This window comes from Hemiscyllium ocellatum, chromosome 9 (assembly GCF_020745735.1).
Source record: "Hemiscyllium ocellatum isolate sHemOce1 chromosome 9, sHemOce1.pat.X.cur, whole genome shotgun sequence".
NCBI lineage: Eukaryota > Metazoa > Chordata > Chondrichthyes > Orectolobiformes > Hemiscylliidae > Hemiscyllium > Hemiscyllium ocellatum.
The window spans coordinates 45,402,238-45,414,540 of NC_083409.1; the positions used below are offsets into that span (position 1 = coordinate 45,402,238).

At 63.5% G+C, this 12,303-nt stretch overlaps 1 protein-coding gene across 1 annotated transcript in view; it reads left to right on the plus strand.

Annotated features, from left to right (window-relative positions):
- The window catches only part of nr5a2 (nuclear receptor subfamily 5, group A, member 2), a 287,946-nt gene that overhangs the window by 81,034 nt on the left and 194,609 nt on the right, over window positions 1-12,303 (plus strand). The gene's annotated exons all lie outside the window — the stretch shown is intronic.

Here is a 12,303-nt window from a genome sequence, read left to right on the forward strand (position 1 = left end):
GCCCACGTGATGCTCCGGGACTCACTGACTGCGTGCTGCTGTGCGACACACTGCCCACTTGCTGTCTTGACATACTGCCCATGCGCTGCTCCGGGATTCTCTGACCGCGCGCTGTTCCGGGACTCACTGCTCGCGCTACTCCGGGACACACTGCCCACGTGCTGCTCCGGGACTCACTGCCCACATTTGCTCCGGGACACACTGACCGCGCGCTGCTCCGGGACATGCTGCCCACTCGCTGCTCTGGGACTCACTGCCCACATGCTGCCCCAGGACACACTGCTCACGTGCTGCTCTGGGGCACACTGCCCATGTGCTGCTCCGGGACTCACTCACCATCTGCTGCTCGGGGAAACACAGACCACGCGCTGCTCCGGGACACACTGCCCCCACACTGCTCTGGGACACACTGCCCACGTGTTGCTCCGGGACACACAGCCCACGTTCTGTTCCAGGACTCACTGCCCACTCACTGCTCCGCGACTCACTGACGGTGTGCTGCTCTGGGACACACTTAACATCCGCTGGTCTGGGACATCATGCCCATGTACTGCTCCTAGACACACTTCCCTCGTGCTGCACCGAGAATCATTGACCACATGCTGCACCGGGACTGACTGACCACGTGCTGCTCCGGAACACACCCCACGTGCGCTCCGGGACTCATTGACCACGTGCTGCTCCGGGACTCACTGACCACGTGCTGCTCTGGAACACACCCCACGTGCGCTCCGGGACTCATTGACCACGTGCTGCTCCGGGACTCACTGACTGCGTGCTGCTCTTGGACACACTGCTCACCCGCTGCTCCGGGACATACTGCCCACGTGCTGCTGCGGGACTCACTGACCGCACGCTGCTCTGGGACTCAATGTTCACGTGTTGCTCTCGGACTCACTGACTGCATGCTGCTCTGGGACACACTGCCCACCTGCTGCTTTGGGACATACTGCTCATGTGCTGCTCCGTGACTCACTGCCTGCACGCTGGTCTGGGACATACTGCCCACGCGCTGCTCCGGGACTCACTGCCCAGGCACTGCCCACGCGCTGCTCCTGTCCTCTCTGCCCATGTGCTGCTCTGGGACTCACTGCCCGCGTGCTGCTCCAGGACACACTGCCCACATGCTGCACCGGGACTCACTGACCGCGTGGTGCTCCGGGACATACAGCCCATGCACTGCTCTGGGACTCACTGCCCACGTGCTGCTCCGGGACTCACTGATCATGTGCTGCTCCGGGACTCACTGATCACGTGATGCTCTGGGACTCACTGCCCACGTGCTGCTCCAGGACACACTGCCCACTCGCTGCTCTGGGACACACTGGTCACGTGTTGCTCCGAGACACACTGATGGCGTGCTGCTCCGGGCCACACTGGTCACGTGCTGCTCCGGGACATATTGCCCACGTGATGCTCCGGGACTCACTGACTGCGTGCTGCTCTGCGACACACTGCCCACTTGCTGTCTTGACATACTGCCAATGCGCTGCTCCGGGATTCTCTGACCGCGCACTGTTCCGGGACTCACTGCTCGCGCTACTCCGGGACACACTGCCCACGTGCTGCTCCGGGACTCACTGCCCACATGCTGCTCCGGGACATACTGCCCATGCACTGCTCTGGGTCTCACTGACTGCGTGCTGCTCCAGGACACACAGCTCAAGTGCTGCTCCGAGACTCAATGCCCACGTGCAGCACTGGGACACATTACCCATGCGATGCTCCGGGACTCCCTGCTCACGCGATTCTCTGGGACTCACTGCCCACGCCCTCCTCCGGAACTCACTGCCAATGTGTTGCTCTGGGACTCACTGACTGCGTGCTGCTCTGGGACACACTGCCCACCTGCTGCTCTGGGACATACTGCTCACGTGCTGCTCCGGGACTCACTGCCCGCGTGCTGCTCCGGGACATACTGACCACACGCTGCTCCTGGCCTCTTTGCCCACATGCTCCTCCTGGACTCACTGCCAATGTGCTGCTCTGGGACTCACTGACCACACACTGCTCTGGGACTCACTGCCCATGTACTGCTCCGGGACACACTGACCGCATGCTGCTCCGGGACATACTTCCCACTCGCTGCTCTGGCACTCACTGCCCACATGCTGCTCCGGGACTCACTGACCAGGCGCTGCTCCAGGACACACTGCCCACGCGCTGCTCCTGGCCTCACAGCTCACGTGCTGCTCCAGGACACACTGCCCATGCGCTGCTCCGGGACTCACTGCCCACATTTGCTCCGGGACACACTGACCGCGCGCAGCTCCGGGACATGCTGCCCACTCGCTGCCCTGGGACTCACTGCCCACATGCTGCCCCAGGACACACTGCTCACGTGCTGCTCTGGGACACACTGCCCATGTGCTGCTCCAGGACTCACTGACCATGTGCTGCTCGGGGAAACACAGACCACGCGCTGCTCCGAGACGCACTGCCCCTGTGCTACTCCAGTACTCATTGACCGGACACTGCTCTGGGACTCACTGCCCACTCACTGCTCCGGGACTCACTGACGGCGTGCTGCTCCGGGACTCACTGCCCACGTGCTGCTCCGGGACTCACTGATCACGTGATGCTCCGGGACTCACTGCCCACGTGCTGCTCCGGGACTCACTGCCCACGTGCTGCTCCGGGACTCACTGCCCACGTACAGCTCCGGGACTCACTGATCATGTGCTGCTCTGCGACACACTGCCCACTCGCTGTCTTGATATGCTGCCCATGCGCTGCTCCGGGATTCCCTGACCGTGCGCTGCTCCGGGACTCACTGCCTATGTGTTGCTCTGGGACTCACTGCCCATGTGCTTCTCTGGGACTCACTGCCCTCGTGTTGCTCTGGGACTCACTGACTGCATGCTGCTCTGGGACACACTGCCCACACGCTGCTCCTGGCCTCTTTGCCCACGTGCTCCTCCTGGACTCACTGTCAATGTGCTGCTCTGGGACTCACTGACCACACGCTGCTCCGGGACTCACTGCCCACGTGTTGCTCTGGGACTCACTGCCCGCATGCTGCTCTGGGACTCACTGCCCTCGTGTTGCTCTGGGACTCACTGACTGCGTGCTGCTCTGGGACACGCTGCCCACCTGCTGCTCTGGGACATACTGCCCACCTGCTGCTCTGGGACATACTGCTCACGTGCTGCTCCGGGACTCACTGCCCGCGTGCTGCTCCAGGACATACTGTCCACACGCTGCTCCTGGCCTCACTGCCCACGTACTGCTCCGGGACACACTGACCGCACGCTGCTCCAGGACATACTTCCCACTCGCTGCTCTGGCACTCACTGCCCACATGCTGCTCCGGGACTCACTGACCAGGCGCTGCTCCAGGACACACTGCCCACGCGCTGCTCCTGGCTTCACAGCTCACGTGCTGCTCCAGGACACACTGCCCACGCGCTGCTCCTGGCCTCACAGCTCACGTGCTGCTCCAGGACACACTGCCCATGCGCTGCTCCAGGACTCACTGCCCACATTTGCTCCGGGACACACTGACCGCGCGCTGCTCCGGGACATGCTGCCCACTCGCTGCTCTGGGACTCACTGCCCACATGCTGCCCCAGGACACACTGCTCACTGACCATGTGCTGCTCGGGGAAACACAGACCACGCGCTGCTCCGGGACACACTGCCCCTGTGCTACTCCAGTACTCATTGATCGGACACTGCTCCGGGACTCACTGCCCACGTGCTGCTCCGGGACTCACTGATCATGTGATGCTCTGGGACTCACTGCCCACGTGCTGCTCCGGGACTCACTGCCCACGTGCTGCTCCAGGACTCACTGCCCACGTGCTGCTCCGGGACTCACTGCCCACGTGCTGCTCCGGGACTCACTGATCATGTGCTGCTCTGTGACACACTGCCCACTCGCTGTCTTGATATACTGCCCATGCGCTGCTCCGGGACTCACTGACTGCGCGCTGCTCCGGGACTCACTGCCTACACACTGCTCCGGGACATATTGCCCACACGCTGCTCCAGGACTCACTGCCTAGGCGCTGCGCCGGGAATCACTGCCCACGTGCTGCGCCGGGACTCACTGACCATGTGGTGCTCCGGGACACATTGCCCACGTGCTGCTCTGGGACTCACTGCCCACGTGCTGCTCCGGGACTCACTGACTGCGTGCTGCTCTGCGACACACTGCCCACTCGCTGTCTTGATATACTGCCCATGCACTGCTCCGGGATTCCCTGACCGTGCGCTGCTCCGGGACTCACTGCCTATGTGTTGCTCTGGGGACTCACTGCCCACGTGCTTCTCTGGGACTCACTGACCTCGTGTTGCTCTGGGACTCACTGACTGCATGCTGCTCCGGGACACACTGCCCACACGCTGCTCCTAGCCTCTTTGCCCACGTACTACTCCAGGACATACTGCCCACTCGCTGCTCCGGGACACACTGCCCACACGCTGCTTGTGGCCTCTTTGCCCACATGCTGCTCCGGGACTCATTGCCCACGCACTGCTCTGGGACACACTGCCCATGCACTGCTCCGGGACTCACTGCTCACGCGCTGCTCTGGGACTCAATGCTCACGCGCTGCTCTGGGACTCACTGCCCATGTACTGCTCCGGGGCATACTGACCACACGCTGGGCCAAGAGACACTGACCACGCGCTGCTCCGTGACTCACTGCCCATGTGCCGCTCCGGGACTCACTGACCATGTGCTGCTCGGGGAAACACAGACCACGTGATGTTCCGGGACACACTGCCCCTATGCTGCTCCGGGACTCACTGATGGCGTGCTGCTCCGGGTCACACTGCCCTCGTGCTGCTCCGGGACTCATTGACTGCGTGCTGCTTTGCGACACACTGCCCACATGTTGTCTTGATATACTGCCCATGCACTGCTCCAGGATTCTCTGACCGCGTGCTGCTCCGGGACTCAATGCCTACGCGCTGCTCAGGAACATACTGCCCACACGCTGCTCCGGGACTCACTGCTCGCGCTACTCCGGGACACACTGCCCACATGCTGCTCCGGGAGTCACTGCCCACGTGCTGCTCTGGGTCTCACTGACTGCACGCTGCTCTGGGACTCACTGCCCTCGTGTTGCTCTGGGACTCACTGACTGCACGCTGCTCTGGGACTCACTGCCCATGTGTTGCTCTGGGACTCACTGCCCTCGTGTTGTTCTGGGACTCACTGACTGCACGCTGATCTGGGACACACTGCCCACCTGCTGCTCTGGGACATACTGCTCACGTGCTGCTCCGGGTCTCACTGCCCACGCGCTGCTCTGGGATCCACTACCCACGAGCAGCTCCAGGACACACTGCTCATGCACTGCTGTGGCACACACTGACCATGCACTGCTCCAGGACACACTGCCCACGTGCAGCTCTGGGTCCCACTGCCCACGTGCTGCGCCTGGACACACTGACCACGTGTTGCTCCGGGACACACTGCCCACTCACTGCTCCAGGACTCACTGACGGTGTGGTGCTGCGGGACACACTGCCCACGTGCTGCGCCGGGACTCACTGACCACGTGCTGCTCCAGGACATATTGCCCACGTGCTGCTCCGGGACACACTGATGGCGTGCTGCTCCGGGACTTACTGACTACGTTCTGCTCTGGGACACACTGCCCACCCTCTAGTCTGGGATATACTGCCCACGCGCTGCTCTGGGACTCACTGACTGCGCGCTGCTCCGTGACTCATTGCCCACGCGCTGCTCCGGGACTCACTGCCCACGTGCTGCTCTGGGACACACTGCCCACGTGCAGCTCCAGGACTCACTGCCCACACACTGCTCCGGGACTCACTGCCCACATCTGGCCGGGACACACAGCCACGTGCTGCTCCGGGACTCACTGCCCACGTTCTGCTCTGGGACACACTGCTCACGCGCTGCTCCGGGACTCATTGACCACGTGCTGCTCCGCGACTCACTGACTACGTGCTGCTCTGGGACACACTGCCCACCCTCTAGTCTGGGATAAACTGCCCAAGCGCTGCACTGGGACTCACTGACTGCGTGCTGCTCCGTGACTCACTGCCCACGTGCTGCTCTGGGAGTCACTGCCCACGCGCTGCTCTGGGACTCACTGCCCACGTGCTGCTCTGGGACACACTGCCCACGTGCTGCTCCGAGACTCATTGACTGCGTGCTGCTCCGGGACTCACTGCTCACGTGCTGCTCTGGGACACACTGCCCACGCGCTGCTCTGGGACACACTGCCCACACGCTGCTCCGGGACTCAGTGACTGTGCGCTGCTCTGGGACTCACTGCCCTCGTGTTGCTCTGGGACTCACTGACTGCACGCTGCTCTGGGACTCACTGCCCATGTGTTGCTCTGGGACTCACTGCCCTCGTGTTGTTCTGGGACTCACTGACTGCACGCTGATCTGGGACACACTGCCCACCTGCTGCTCTGGGACATACTGCTCACGTGCTGCTCCGGGACTCACTGCCCACGCGCTGCTCCGGGTCTCACTGCCCACGTGCAGCTCTGGGACACACTGCCCTCGTGCTGCTCCGGGACTCACTGCCCACGTGCTGTTCCGGGACTCACTGCCCACATGCTGCTCCGGGACACACTGACCATGCGCTGGTCTGGGACTCACTGCCCACGCGTTGATCTGGGACTCACTGCCCACATGTTGCTCTGGGACTCACTGACTGCGTGCTACTCTGGGACACACTGCCCACTCGCTGGTCTGGGACTCACTGACCATGTGCTGCTACAGAACTCACTGCCCACGCGCTGCTCCGGGACATACTGCCCTGGCGCTGCTCCGGGAGTCACTGCCCAGGCTCTGTTCCAGGACACACTGCCCACGTGCTGCTCCAGGACAAACTGCCCACGTACTGCTCTGGGACACACTGCCCACGTACAGCTCCGTGACCAACTGCCCACGTGATGCGCCTGGACACACTGACCACATGCTGCTCCGGGATTCACTGCCCACGTGCTGCTCCGGGACACACTGCCCAGGCGCTGCTCCAGGACACACTGCCCACACACTGCTCCTGGCCTCAAGGCTCACGTGCTGCTCCGGGACACACTGTCCATGCACTGCTATGGGACACACTGACCATGCGCTGGGCCGGGACACACTGACCACACGCTGCTCCAGGTCTCACTGCCCACGCGCTGCTCCGGGACTCACTGCCCACATGCTGCTCTGGGACACTGTGCTCATGCACTTCTGCGGGACACAATGCCCACGTGCTGCTCCGGGACCCACTGATCAGGTGCTGCTCCAGGAGTCACTGCCCATGAGATGCTTCGGGAAATACTGCTTATGCCCTGCTGCAGGGCACACTGACCACGCGCTGAGCTGGGACACACTGACCATGCACTGCTCTGGGTCTCACTGCCCACGTGCTGCGCAGGGACTCACTGCACACGCACTGCTCCGGGACTCACTGACCGCATGCTGCTCTGGGACTCACTGCCCAAGTGCTGCTCCGGGACTCACTGCCCACGTGCTGCTCCGGGACTCACTGACCGCGTGCTGCTCCGGGACTCACTGCCCACGTGCTGCTCTGGGACACACTGACCATGCGCTGGTCTGGGACTCATTTTCCACGTGCTGCTCCAGGAGTCACTGCCCAGGTGCTGTTCCGGGACACACTGCCCACGTGCTGCTCTGGGACTCACTGCCCACGCGCGGCTCCGGGACACACTGATCACGCGCTGCTCCAGGTCTCACTGCCCATGCACTGTTCTGGGACTCACTGCCCACGTGCTGCTGCGGAACACACTGACCCTGCGCTGCTCCGGGACACACTGCCCACGTACAGCTCCGGGACCAACTGCCCACATGCTGCGCCAGGACATACTGTCCACACGCTGCTCCTGGCCTCACTGCCCACGTACTGCTCCGGGACACACTGACCGCACGCTGCTCCGGGACATACTTCCCACTCGCTGCTCTGGCACTCACTGCCCACATGCTGCTCCGGGACTCACTGACCAGGCGCTGCTCCAGGACACACTGCCCATGCGCTGCTCCTGGCCTCACAGCTCACGTGCTGCTCCAGGACACACTGCCCATGCGCTGCTCCAGGACTCACTGCCCACATTTGCTCCGGGACACACTGACCGCGCGCTGCTCCGGGACATGCTGCCCACTCGCTGCTCTGGGACTCACTGCCCACATGCTGCCCCAGGACACACTGCTCACTGACCATGTGCTGCTCGGGGAAACACAGAGCACGCGCTGCTCCGGGACACACTGCCCCTGTGCTACTCCAGTACTCATTGATCGGACACTGCTCTGGGACTCACTGCCCACTCACTGCTCCGGGACTCACTGACGGCGTGCTGCTCCAGGACTCACTGCCCACGTGCTGCTCCGGGACTCACTGATCACGTGATGCTCTGGGACTCACTGCCCACGTGCTGCTCCGGGACTCACTGCCCACGTGCTGCTCCGGGACTCACTGCCCACGTGCTGCTCCGGGACTCACTGATCATGTGATGCTCCGGGACTCACTGACTGCGTGCTGCTCTGTGACACACTGCCCACTCGCTGTCTTGATATACTGCCCATGCGCTGCTCCGGGATTCTCTGACCGCACGCTGCTCCGGGACTCACTGACTGCGCGCTGCTCCGGGACTCACTGCCCACGCGCTGCTCCTGGCCTCACAGCTCACGTGCTGCTCCGGGACTCACTGCCCATGCACTGCTCTGGGACACACTGCCCACGCACTGCTCCGGGACTCACTGACCACATGTGCTCGGGGACTCACTGTCCACATGCTGCTCTCGGACTCACTGCCCATGTGCTGCTCTGGGGCACACTGCCCACGCGCTGCTCCGGGACTCACTGACCGTGCGCTGCTCTGGGACACATTGCCCACGTGCTGCTCCAGGACTCACTGCCCACGTGCTGCTCCGGGACTCACTGACCGCGTGCTGCTCCGGGACTCACTGACTGCGTGCTACTCTGGGACACACTGCCCACTCGCTGTTCTGAGACTCACTGACCGTATGCTGCCCCAGGACTCACTGCCCACGTGCTGCTCCGGGACATACTGTCCATGCGCTGCTCCGGGACTCACTGCCCACGTGCTGCTGCGGGACACACTGACCATGCGCTGCTCCGGGACACACTGCCCACGTGTTGCGCCGGGACACACTGACCACATGCTGCTCCGGGATTAACTGCCCACGTGCTGCTCCGGGACTCACTGCCCAGGCGCTGCTCCAGGACACACTGCCCACGCGCTGCTCCTGGCCTCACAGCTCACGTGCTGCTCCAGGACACACTGCACATGCACTGCTGTGGGACACACTGACCATGCGCTGGGCCGGGACACACTGACCACGCGCTGCTCCAGGAGTCACTGACCACATGTGCTCGGGGACTCACTGTCCACATGCTGCTCTCGGACTCACTGCCCATGTGCTGCTCTGGGGCACACTGCCCACGTGCTGCTCTGGGGCGCACTGACCACATGCTGCTCCGGGACACACTGCCCACGCGCTGCTCCAGGACTCACTGACCGTGCGCTGCTCTGGGACACATTGCCCACGTGCTGCTCCAGGACTCACTGACCACGTGCTGCTCCGGGACTCACTGACCGCGTGCTGCTCCGGGACTCACTGTCTGCGTGCTACTCTGGGACACACTGCCCACTCGCTGGTATGGGACTCACTGACCGTGTGCTGCTCCAGGACTCACTGCCCACGTGCTGCTCCGGGACATACTGTCCACGCGCTGCTCCGGGACTCACTGCCCACGTGCTGCTGCGGGACACACTGACCATGCGCTGCTCCGGGACACACTGCCCACGTACAGCTCCGGGACACACTGCCCACGTGTTGCGCCGGGACACACTGACCACATGCTGCTCCGGGATTAACTGCCCACGTGCTGCTCCGGGACTCACTGCCCAGGCGCTGCTCCAGGACACACTGCCCACGCGCTGCTCCTGGCCTCACAGCTCACGTGCTGCTCCAGGACACACTGCCCATGCACTGCTGTGGGACACACTGACCATGCGCTGGGCCGGGACACACTGACCACACGGTGCTCCAGGTTTTACTGCCCACGTGCTGCTCCGGGACTCACTGCCCACATGCTGCTCTGGGACTCACTGCCCAGGTGCTGCTCTGGGACACACTGACCACATGCTGCTCCGGGACACACTGCCCACGCGCTGCTCCGGGACTCACTGACCATGCGCTGCTCTGGGGCACACTGCCCACGTGCTGCTCCAGGACTCACTGCCCACGTGCTGCTCCAGGACTCACTGACCACGTGCTGCTCCGGGACTCACTGCCCAAGTGCTGCTCTGGGACTCACAGCTCACGTGCTGCTCCGGGACACACTGCACATGCACTGGGCCGGGACACACTGACCACGCGTTGCTCCAGGTCTCACTGCCCACGCACTGCTCCGGGACTCACTGCCCACGTGTTGCTCTGGGACACACTGCCCACGTGGGGCTCTGAGACACACTGCCCATGCACTGCTCTGGGACTCACTGACCACATGTGCTCGGGGGCACACTGTCCACATGCTGCTCTCGGACACACTGCACACGTGCTGCTCTGGGGCACACTGCCCACGTGCTGCTCTGTGGCGCACTGACCACATGCTGCTCCGGGACATAACTCCCACGCGCTGCTCCGGGACTCACTGACCGTGTGCTGCTCTGGGACACATTGCCCACGTGCTGCTCCAGGACTCACTGCCCACGTGCTGCTCCGGGACTCACTGACCGCGTGCTGCTCTGGGGCGCACTGACCACATGCTGCTCCGGGACACACTGCCCACGCGCTGCTCCGGGACTCACTGACCGTGCGCTGCCCTGGGACACATTGCCCACGTGCTGCTTCAGGACTCACTGCCCACCTGCTGCTCCGGGACTCACTGACCGCGTGCTGCTCCGGGACTCACTGACTGCGTGCTACTCTGGGACACACTGCCCACTCGCTGGTCTGGGACTCACTGACCGTGTGCTGCTCCAGGACTCACTGCCCACGTGCTGTTCCGGGACATACTGTCCACGTGCTGCTCCGGGACTCACTGCCCACGTGCTGCTGCGGGACACACTGACCATGCGCTGCTCCGGGACACACTGCCCACGTACAGCTCCGGGACACACTGCCCACGTGTTGCGCCGGGACACACTGACCACATGCTGCTCCGGGACATACTGCCCACGCACTGCTCCGGGACTCACTGCCCACGTACTGCTCTGGGACACACTGCCAACGTCCTGCTCCAGGACACACTGCCCATGCACTGCTCTGGGACTCACTGCCCCCGTGCTGCTCCGGGACATACTGCCCATGCACTGCTGCGGGACACAATGCCCACACGCTGCTGCGGGACTCACTGCAGACGTGCTGCTCTGGGACTCACTGCCCACTCACTGCTCCAGGACTCACTGATCACGTGCTGCTCTGGGACACACTGCCCACATGCTGCTCTGAGACACACTGCCCATGCACTGCTCTGGGACTCATTGCCCATGTGCTGCTCTGGGACACACTGCCCACGTGCTGCACTGCGACTCATTGACCACGTGCTGTTCTGGGACTCACAGCACACGTGCTGCTCCAGGACACACTGACGGCGTGCTGCTGCGGGACACACTGCCCACGTGTTGCTCTGGGACTCACTGACTACGTGCTACTCTGGGACACACTGCCCACTCGCTGGTCTGGGACTCACTGCCCACGCGCTGCTCCGGGACATAATGTCCACGCGCTGTTCCGGGAGTCACTGCCCAGGCGCTGTTCCGGGACACACTGCCCACGTGCTGCTCCAGGACACACTGCCAACGTACTGCTCTGGGACTCACTGCCCCCGTGCTGCTCCGGGACATACTGCCCATGCACTGCTGCGGGACCCAATGCCCACGCGTGCTGCGGGACTCACGGCAGACGTGCTGCCCCGGGACTCACTGCCCACTCACTTCTTCAGGATTCACTGATCACGTGCTGCTCTGGGACACACTACCCACGTGCTTCTCCAGGACACACTGCCCACGTGCTGCGCCTCGACTCATTGACCACGTGCTGTTCTGGGGCTCACTGCACACATGCTGCTCCAGGACACACTGACGGCTTGCTGCTGCGGGACACACTGCCCACGTGTTGCTCTGGGACTCACTGACTGCGTGCTACTCTGGGGCACACTGCCCACTCGCTGGTCTGGGACTCACTGCCCAGGCACTGCTCCGGGACTCACTGCCCACGTGCTGCTCTGGGACACACTGCCCACGTGCTGCTCTGAGACACACTGCCCACGTACTGCTCTGGGACTCACTGCCCACGCGCTGCTCCGGGACACACTGACCACGTGCTGCTCT